The sequence below is a fragment of the Vicia villosa genome, linkage group LG2 (genome assembly GCF_029867415.1).
Source record: "Vicia villosa cultivar HV-30 ecotype Madison, WI linkage group LG2, Vvil1.0, whole genome shotgun sequence".
Taxonomy (NCBI): domain Eukaryota; kingdom Viridiplantae; phylum Streptophyta; class Magnoliopsida; order Fabales; family Fabaceae; genus Vicia; species Vicia villosa.
Window position 1 is genome coordinate 15,682,233 of NC_081181.1, and position 9,249 is coordinate 15,691,481.

Here is a 9,249-nt window from a genome sequence, read left to right on the forward strand (position 1 = left end):
CCTATTACTAAGCTACGTCCCAATCTAATCCTTATTTAAATATTTTTTATTTTATTTATTTTTATTTATTTTAGGGTTTACCTTTAAATATAATGAACTCCGCCTACACTCAATTCTTTTTCTGTTTGCCTTTGCTCTGCCAATTTTTTCAAGGTTAACCCCGAGTACTCCCGACTACGAACCATATCAGATCAAATCCAAAGCTAAGTTTTGTTCATATTTATTTTAATTTCTTTTTGCCATTTTTTATTAAATTAGGGTTAATATTATTTGTCATTGAGTTGATAATGCACTCACCCCTGTTTGTTTATTTTTCCTTTTCCAATTTTCAGGGTTAGCCAACCGCCAAAGCTCAAATTAGTCGATAACCCTAAATCTTAACCTGGTTTATTTATTTTGCTTTAATTATTACTTGAGTCAGATCCGCTGGTTTCTTTTTCCCCTTCCCCATATTTCTTTAACTATTATTACTATTTACATTATTGTTGTGGTTAGTAATCTTAGGGAGTGCAAGCCTTGAATTGAATTAGACTCACTAATTATAAGATAAATTTCTGAATTAATCACGTGATTGTTGCACCCACACACCTTTTATGGTACCCCTCTTGTTGCCTGTTGCCTGTTGCCTTGTTGCCTCGTTGCCTTGTGTTTTTTTTGTGTAGAATAGCCATGTCCCTCGAATACGAGGATACCTCAGTCATGTTGCCTCGATTAATGCAAAGATCATAAGTCCCTAATGATGCTGCCTTCGATACGCTAAATATGATCTCGTCCCTCGGAAGTTGCCTACGAAAGGCAGAGGTATCCTCTGGTTGCCTAAACGAAAAAGGCTATTCTGATCCTTCCCTTAGACTACCTGCCTCTCTATGGCATGGGACAGTCTTATGGCGATCGATAACTCGATGACCTGTTAACATCCAAATGAAAGGCTTCCTGCCCTCTTATGGCATGGGTAGACCCTTTCACCTTGAAAGGCTAAAAGACTTGTTTTTCTACATTATTAAGGTAATTGCTCCTAATTGCCTTGCTCTGGCTAAAATCTTTTTCTACTTTTTTTCATAAACCTTCAATAAGGCTACGCTCATTTACGAGCTAAAGTCCGTATTCTCTTCTTCTAGATTTCTTCAAAGAGCAAAGCAATTAAGAGCCCATGGAAAACCATGGATGCAAAGGGTGCCTTACACCTTCCCTTTGCATAATTACCCCCCGAACTCAGTTTTTATTTAAAAGGTTTTTCCTGTTCTTTTAGCCTTTCTGATTAATTTGGATAAAATAAAAGTCGGTGGCGACTCTTGCTATCCGCACATTTCAAATAAAGTTAATTCACCGTATTACATATAGTGATTGAGAAATAGATTAGGGAATAAAGCCCACTCATTTCTCTCCCACTAAGCGATTGAGAAACAGATTAGGGAATAAATCCCACTCATTTCTCTCCCACTTTTAGTAAGGTGTGATTCGCATTTTTATTTATTAGTGTTTTAATGTTGAAAAGAAAAAAGAATGAAAAAGGGGAACTATATCTAATATCTAATCTAAGTTATTCTAATCTACAAGTCTAATTCCTAATTAAGGGCTAAACTAGCATCTAAAGGGAATTAACTAAGAAGAAAGTTGTTTAAGTTGACTAAAGTCAACTTTAACAACTAGGGGTATTTTAGACATTTCTCAAAATATGAAAATATTCACAAAAAGAAAGAATTAAAATCTAAACTAACCATGAAAATATTCACAAGCACATTTTGCAATTTTATTCATGTTTAAGACCATTTTCAAGAATTAAAACTAACAAAAACTAAGTATTTTTATCATTATGACTAATCACAAATTAAAGAAAATCAACAATAAAATTCTAAAAAAAGGAAGAAACAAAGATTTCTAGAATTCTAATTGGTTAGAAAAACTATTTTTATTATTTTTTTATTTGAGTAAAAGAAAGAATTAACATGTAAGAGAATAAAAGAAAAAAAAACTATTTTTATTTGTTTTTTTTATTATCAGCAGGGGGTGTATTAGCAACTAAAATGAACTGAAATCTATGTTAACAACAATTTGGGTCTGATTCAGGGGGTGGGGAGAATAATAGCGCTACAGCCCAATCCAAAATATTATGTGATGCCATTAGCAAACCGAGGGTGTAATTCAACACAGAACTTCTGGGCCCAATACTAGTCTAAATGCGTGGCCCAATAACCAACACTCATTCCATCTTCATGCATTTTATTTCATTATTTCTCAGCACACTATTTTTATTATGGTCTTGGTATAACGTGACATGCTAACATTTATCAACTGGGCAAGTTCACTTAAGTCACAAGAGACAAAAATAAGGCCTGAGCCAATCACAAATGGACACCACATAAGCCAATCATTAAATAAAATAACAGAATAGAAAGAAAATGGGAAAGGGAACTAATAGGAGACCGCCACGTATGCGGACGGAGCCACACCATGCAAAACACGCACAGACGCCGGAGCTCAGCTCCGGTCGTCTTCCCTGACTGCTCCTCCACCGGAGCTCACCACCAAACGCCCAGAATCCAAGGCTACGACCGCTACACGCCTTAGAATTTTACCCTGAGCAAGAATATGCAATCCATTTCTCCTAATTCCTCCTATACGATTAAAACAGAGTGCATTTTTGCAAACCTTAACATGAATAACCTACCACAACCTCCATGAAATCGTAATCCGTAGCACCAAAAACAACCTTATGCTACGTAGAATTTAAGTATGCAATTCAAACACTCAAACAACATTTATAACACGTGAACCAACTCAGTGAACTGCAAATTGAAAGCATATGCAACATACACTACTGGCTTCTACCATGTCACTATTATGCTGAGGTAAAACTTCAAGAACTTACCTGGCGTCGAACCGCAAGATAATCCTCAGAAAGACCTCCACGAGCTCTCGAATCAAGATATTGATGAGGATTTGCAGTGAGGTAATCCTAAACCTCTGAGAAATAAACTCAGAGGTGATGCGTATCAACTACGAATCTTTCTTGAGACCTTTATTATGAACACAATGGTGATGCTTGAACTCTTGGAAACAGAATGACGAACGAATCGTGAATGTAAATGGTTGTAGGTGATGATTGGTAAGGCCGAAGCTTACTATTGATGGTGGAAGGTTGATGATGATTCACGAATCCTGAATATCAAGTGATGGTGATGGAAGATCGATGAAGATTAAGCTCCTTAATGGTGAAGACGAAGGTTGAGTTTGGAGGTGGTTGTTATGGTGGTTGGAGAGTTTGTTAGAGTTTGTTAGGGTGGCCGGAATTAGTTACTATGGTGGTTCGAGATGATTGAGATGAGAGAATGAAGGAGAGGGAGAAGAGAGTAGTGAGAGAGTGAGAGAAGCATGAAGCTAGAAAGAAAAGAGAATCTGAGTGTGAGTGTGTAGGGTGTCTTATATATCATGAGAGAGAGAGAATGCGTTTTTAGGCATGATCAATGTGGGGCATCTTTCTAAACTTAATGACCAAGGTTTGCAAATATGGAAAGTTTTCAAGGCCCTTTCTCATGTTGCAGGATTTGAAGGGAAATTTGAAGAAAAGAAGTAGTGCCACCACAAACTAATGCGTGCCTGACTGCAGAATCACTTTTGTCCATGATACACACTTTGCATGCTTGTATCTTTAGCCTTAGATCCCCATTAATGTCAAACTCGTGGCCATTGTGAAGGTCTTGTGGAGTAGAAGAGGTTTTGTGTTGGACACTCTTTAAGATAAGCCTTGAGTGCCTCTCAAAATCATGCTTGAACATGATAGTGCACAACTGCAAAACAGACACGCTTGTGACCTAAGACTTAGCCTCACGTCCATGGCATACAAATGGTCTCACGAAGGCACCACTTTGACTGTCCCTATGTTGACATATATGGGTCCAATTACTGCAAACTTAGGCTCTTTAGAAGGAGGACGTGGCAAGGATGAGTTTGGTACCAAGCTTGACCTCAATTGAAATTTGTAAACCTTTAAAATTGGCTTCAAAATCAGCACGCCATGTGTTTGATAGAATGCGTGCGTGTAACCTAGGATTATGACTCAGCCTTATGCCATGAAATGTTTTGCGCGACCACCACTTTGCGGATTTGTAATTTGTTCCACACCTATCCAAATGACCTGATTCTTTCTTAAATGGATAAAAGACATGGAGGAGAAGAGATGCATACCCACTTTGTACCTGATGGGTCTTTTTATTTCTCTATAGTAAGCTTCAAAGTTGGCACGCCACATGTTTGATGAAATGTGTCACGCGTGCCCAGCATTTTGCCCAGCAACATAGTTTGCACCAATTGAATTCCTCCCACTTCCAATCTCTTTATCTTCTCAACCAAGCCTCCAATGAAAAAACTTTCAACTAGAAAGTTGTAGTGGGCTGTGATTTGAACACTTTTGATGTTAAGACTTTCCTGAAAAAATGCCCTGAGATACGTGTAATCTTGGCATGAAGTGAGCTGCCCAACCAATTTTCAAATTCCTCAAAAAATTCTAAGTCTAGAGACTTTCTTCTTTTGGAAATTTCCTTTTTCCACTAACTTTCCTTTTTTTGGCAATTTTACATTTTCTTGATTTTATTTTATTTTGTTGACTTTTCTTGACCAATTTTCATCCAAAGTTTAAAATTGGAAAGTTGACCTTGACTTTGACCAAAAGGTCAATTGTTCTGATTTTTCCGATTCCAGATGAATTTTCCCGATTAATCCGTTTCCGATCTAATTCTCAATCAGTTTTCAACCAAAGAAGCTCCAATGAATATTTCTTCAGGACAACCACCTTTCATACTCAAAATAACCTCCTGATTATCTTTTGACCAAAAAGTCGACAGGGTTGACTTTGGTCGAAAGCCCTAATCTTGGACATCCTGATGAACCTGAGATTTGTATCTTTTAACCAGAGCTTTGACTCGGAGAGAATGAAACCCCGATTTTAGGAGTATGTCAAGGGAGATAATCCTTTTCAGTAAGACTTCAGATCTGATTCTTCTCAACCAAGAATTTCCTCAACCTCAGCCCCTCTTTGTTAATTTTCTTGAACAGTAACTGTGATATGGATGAATGCATTGAATGGATGACCTACATGAGGTATGCACATGGATGTGATGTGAAAGCCAATTGGGTAATAAATAAGTGGGCAAATTTTGGGGTGCAACAGCTGCCCCTATTCAATCTTCTTGAACCGGAATGTACGAACGACACAAGTTCTGGACATGAGAGGTGTAAGTGGATTGAATACCCAAAAGTACCATCAAAATTTGCATTCTATGGTAAAGCAAAGAGTGTTGAATATTATCAAGAGATACCATCCAAAGGCGGACCAAACAAATTGCTAACCTTAATTAGGCTTGAAAAAGAGACACAACCGTAGAGTGGCTCAACAAGGAAGAAACCATCCGTAGAGGAATCTACCATATTGCTAACCTTAGTTAGACTTTGAAAAAGAGACACAACCGTAGCGTGACTCGACAAGGAAGAAACCATCCGTAGATGAATCTATCAAACTGCTAACCTTAGTTAGACTATGAAAAAGTGACACAACCGTAGCGTGGCTCGACAAGGAATAAACCATCCGTAGATGAATCTACCAAACTGCTAACCTTAGTTAGACTTTGAAAAAGAAGACACAACCGTAGCAAGGCTCCACAAGGAAGAAACCATCCGTAGACGACTCTACCAAACTTCTAACCTTAGTTAGACTTTGAAAAAGAAGACACAACCGTAGCGTGGCTCCACAAGGAAGAAACCATCCGTAGACGAATCCACCAAATTGCTAACCTTAGTTAGACTTTGAAAAAGAAGACACAACCGTAGCGTGACTCCACAAGGAAGAAACCATCCATAGACGACTCCACCAAATTGCTAACCTTAGTTAGACTTTAAAAAACAAGACACAACCGTAGCGTGGCTCCACAAGGAAGAAACCATCCGTAGATGACTCTACCAAATTGCTAACCTTAGTTAGACTTTGAAAAAGAAGACACAACCGTAGCATGGCTCCACAAGGAAGAAACCATCCGTAGATGACTCTACCAAATTGCTAACCTTAGTTAGACTTCGAAAAAGAGACATAACCGTAGAGTGGCTCCACAAGGAAGAAACCATCCGTAGATGACTCTACCAAATTGCTAACCTTAGTTAGACTTTGAAAAAGAGAGACAACCGTAGAGTGACTCAACAAGGAAGAAACCATCCGTAGAGGAATCTACCAACTTGCTAACCTTAGTTAGACTTTGATAAAGAGACACAACCGTAGAGTGGCTCCACAAGGAAGAAACCATCCGTAGATGACTCTACCAAATTGCTAACCTTAGTTAGACTTTGAAAAAGATACACAACCTTAGAGTGACTCAACAAGGAAGAAACCATCCGTAGAGGAATCTACCAACTTGCTAACCTTAGTTAGACTTTGAAAAAGAGACACAACCGTAGAGTGACTCTAGATCTGAAAAGATATGCAAATAATCAATGGATTTAACTGAAGAAGACTAGTAACGACTAGACTCTTATTGGGGATGTTATAAACACTGGATTTGGAAAGCGATGCCAATAAACATTGGGCTTGACGCGAAACGAAAAACTATTAATGACTAGATTCAATCAGGGGATGCCAGCAAATACCGGACGTGAAAGCTATGCCAATAATCATTGGACTTGACTCAAGAAGACTAGTAACGACCAGGCTCAATTAAGGGGTGCCAATAAACATTGGACTTTCAAGAAAGCAATGATGCTTGCGGGGTGTAAGAATTACATGAATCCCACAGGCCAAAGACGGGGTGTAACTCTTCAAGAGTGGCAATCATTCGAATTGCCACACACCAAGTATGGTTATCCAAATGATCGAGATATGAGACAGTACCCTCATTTCAATTGCACTCGGCAAACGGGAAAATAACCACGGAGACTAGTGACCACTAGACTCGACTAGAAGACGTCAGTAAACACTGGAAAACATAGAGATATGGATGCTTGCAAAGCATAAGAATTACATGGATCCCTCAGGCCAAAAGGCGGGGTATAATTCTACAAGAGTGGCATTCATTCGAATTGCCACACACCAAGTATGATTACCCAAATGATTGAAAAATGAGATGGGTTGAATGCCCATCCTCATTCGCACTCTAATATGCACACAACATACGGGAAAATAACCAAAACAAAACTAGTAACGACTAGACTTGACAATCAATAAACACTGAACATTCACGGAGATGTTGATGCTTATAAAGCATAAGAATTACATGAGTCCCTCAGGTCAAAAGGAGGGGTATAATTCTACAAGAGTGGCATTCATTCGAATTGCCACACACCAAGTATGGATTTCAAATGATTGAAAATGAGATGGGTTGAATGCCCACCCTCATTCGCACTCTAATCTGCATGCAACATACGGGAAAATAACTAAGGCAAACTTGCAAAAATCAAGAGATATCCCTTATGCAAAAGGCAGTAAGGGGACTCACAAAAAGTAAGTACAAAGAGAGGACTGGTGACAACCAGACTCTATTAGATGATGCCAGTAAACACTGGACTTTGAAGGAAGTATTGTTACTTACGGAACATAAGAACTACATGGTTCCCACAGGCCAAAAGGCGGGGTGTAATTCTACAAGAGTGACAATCATTCGAATTACCACACACAAAGTATGGGTTATCCAAAAGATTGAGCTCAACCAACGGGAAATAACCATAGAGACAACGATCTTGACGAGGAATGACTCTGTACCCAATCCACACTAAAGAGAGAAAGTGAGGCTTCTTCTGGGGATATATTACCTTGTGCTTTTGGAGCACATATAAACTTGGCTTATGCATTGATGCATGTTTGAATATTCCATGGCATAATGCTCCATATTCATGGAAATGCTACGCTTTTTGTAGATGCAATGTGAATGCAATGATTACTATATGTAGAGATAATGAGGGCCCTTTAGAGAATATTCCACTAACCCGTCGATCGAACTTTGCCTCTGACCTCGGGAGAGGTAAACACCAGGGAGAATCCCCTTAGTATTAAGAACTCTGTGGGGGTGCCAATAGAAATTGGACTTTAACTTGCAAGATACACTTCTTCGTTGAATTGAAGAATACTTCTGACCTCTCACCATGTGCCATTGCTTGGGGAATTTTCAGCTTGAGGAGATTCCCTCGACTCACCTTGTTAGGGATAAGAAATCCGGATAAGGAAACCTTATTGGGGGGATTGGAACAACTCCGAGGAGAAATAAACTCCTACACTTGGGGAATGGAACAAACTCTCAGGAGAAATAAACTCCTATGCCCGGGGAGAGACTTTTTCCAGGAGAAATAAACTCCTATGCTTGAGGAATGGAACCAACTCTCAGGAGAAATAAACATCTACACTTGGGGAATGGAATAAACTCTCAGGAGAAATAAACTCCTATGCTTGGGGAGAGAGTAACTTGTTGGGGAAAGGCATTATGATACCTATCAACTTTGTGACGGTCAACTGCGCTTTACAAGTGAATGATGGTTCCTTCAATACAAATCAAAAGATTATGCCCCAGGCTTCCTGACTTAAGAAGGGATCTACCTCGAAGGGATCCTTATGCCCCAATTACTTGAGATCACTTGCCCCAGTATATTCATACATTTGAGATATTCTTTCCCTCGATCAACAGACCCTTGACGAGATTTTTTGAATCTCGACGTAATTGCCCCAGATTGACTGAATTCTGAGAGAGATGTCTCGACATCACTGGTTTAGATTGATTGAAATCAAGAGAGAGATTCCTCAACTTGATTGACCCAGATTAATTGAACTTTGAGAGAGATTCCACGTCGTGACTACTTCAAATTGATTGAAATCAAGAGAGAGATTCCTCGACTTGATTAACCCTGATTGGTTGAATTTGAGATGTCAAACCTTGATTTGCTTGCCCCAGATAGGCTGAACTCACGAGAGAGATTCCTCGTCGTGACTTCCCCTGATTATGTACATCTTATCAGAATCCTCGAGTTTTACTTCCCTTAAGATCCCACAAATCGTGCAAGTAGCTTTACCACACTCAATAGAGTATTCAAAACTCTTCCCCTCATGGTAATCAATCAAAGAGAGTATCCATTGCTCATGCTCAATAGAGTATTCAGACTTCTCCGCTCAGGGTAACCAATCAAAGAAGGTATCGACTAATTTGCTCAATGGAGTATTCAACTTTTTCCGCTCAGGGTAGCCAATCCAGGACAGCGTCAAACTGATCAGGCTTTACGGAGTTC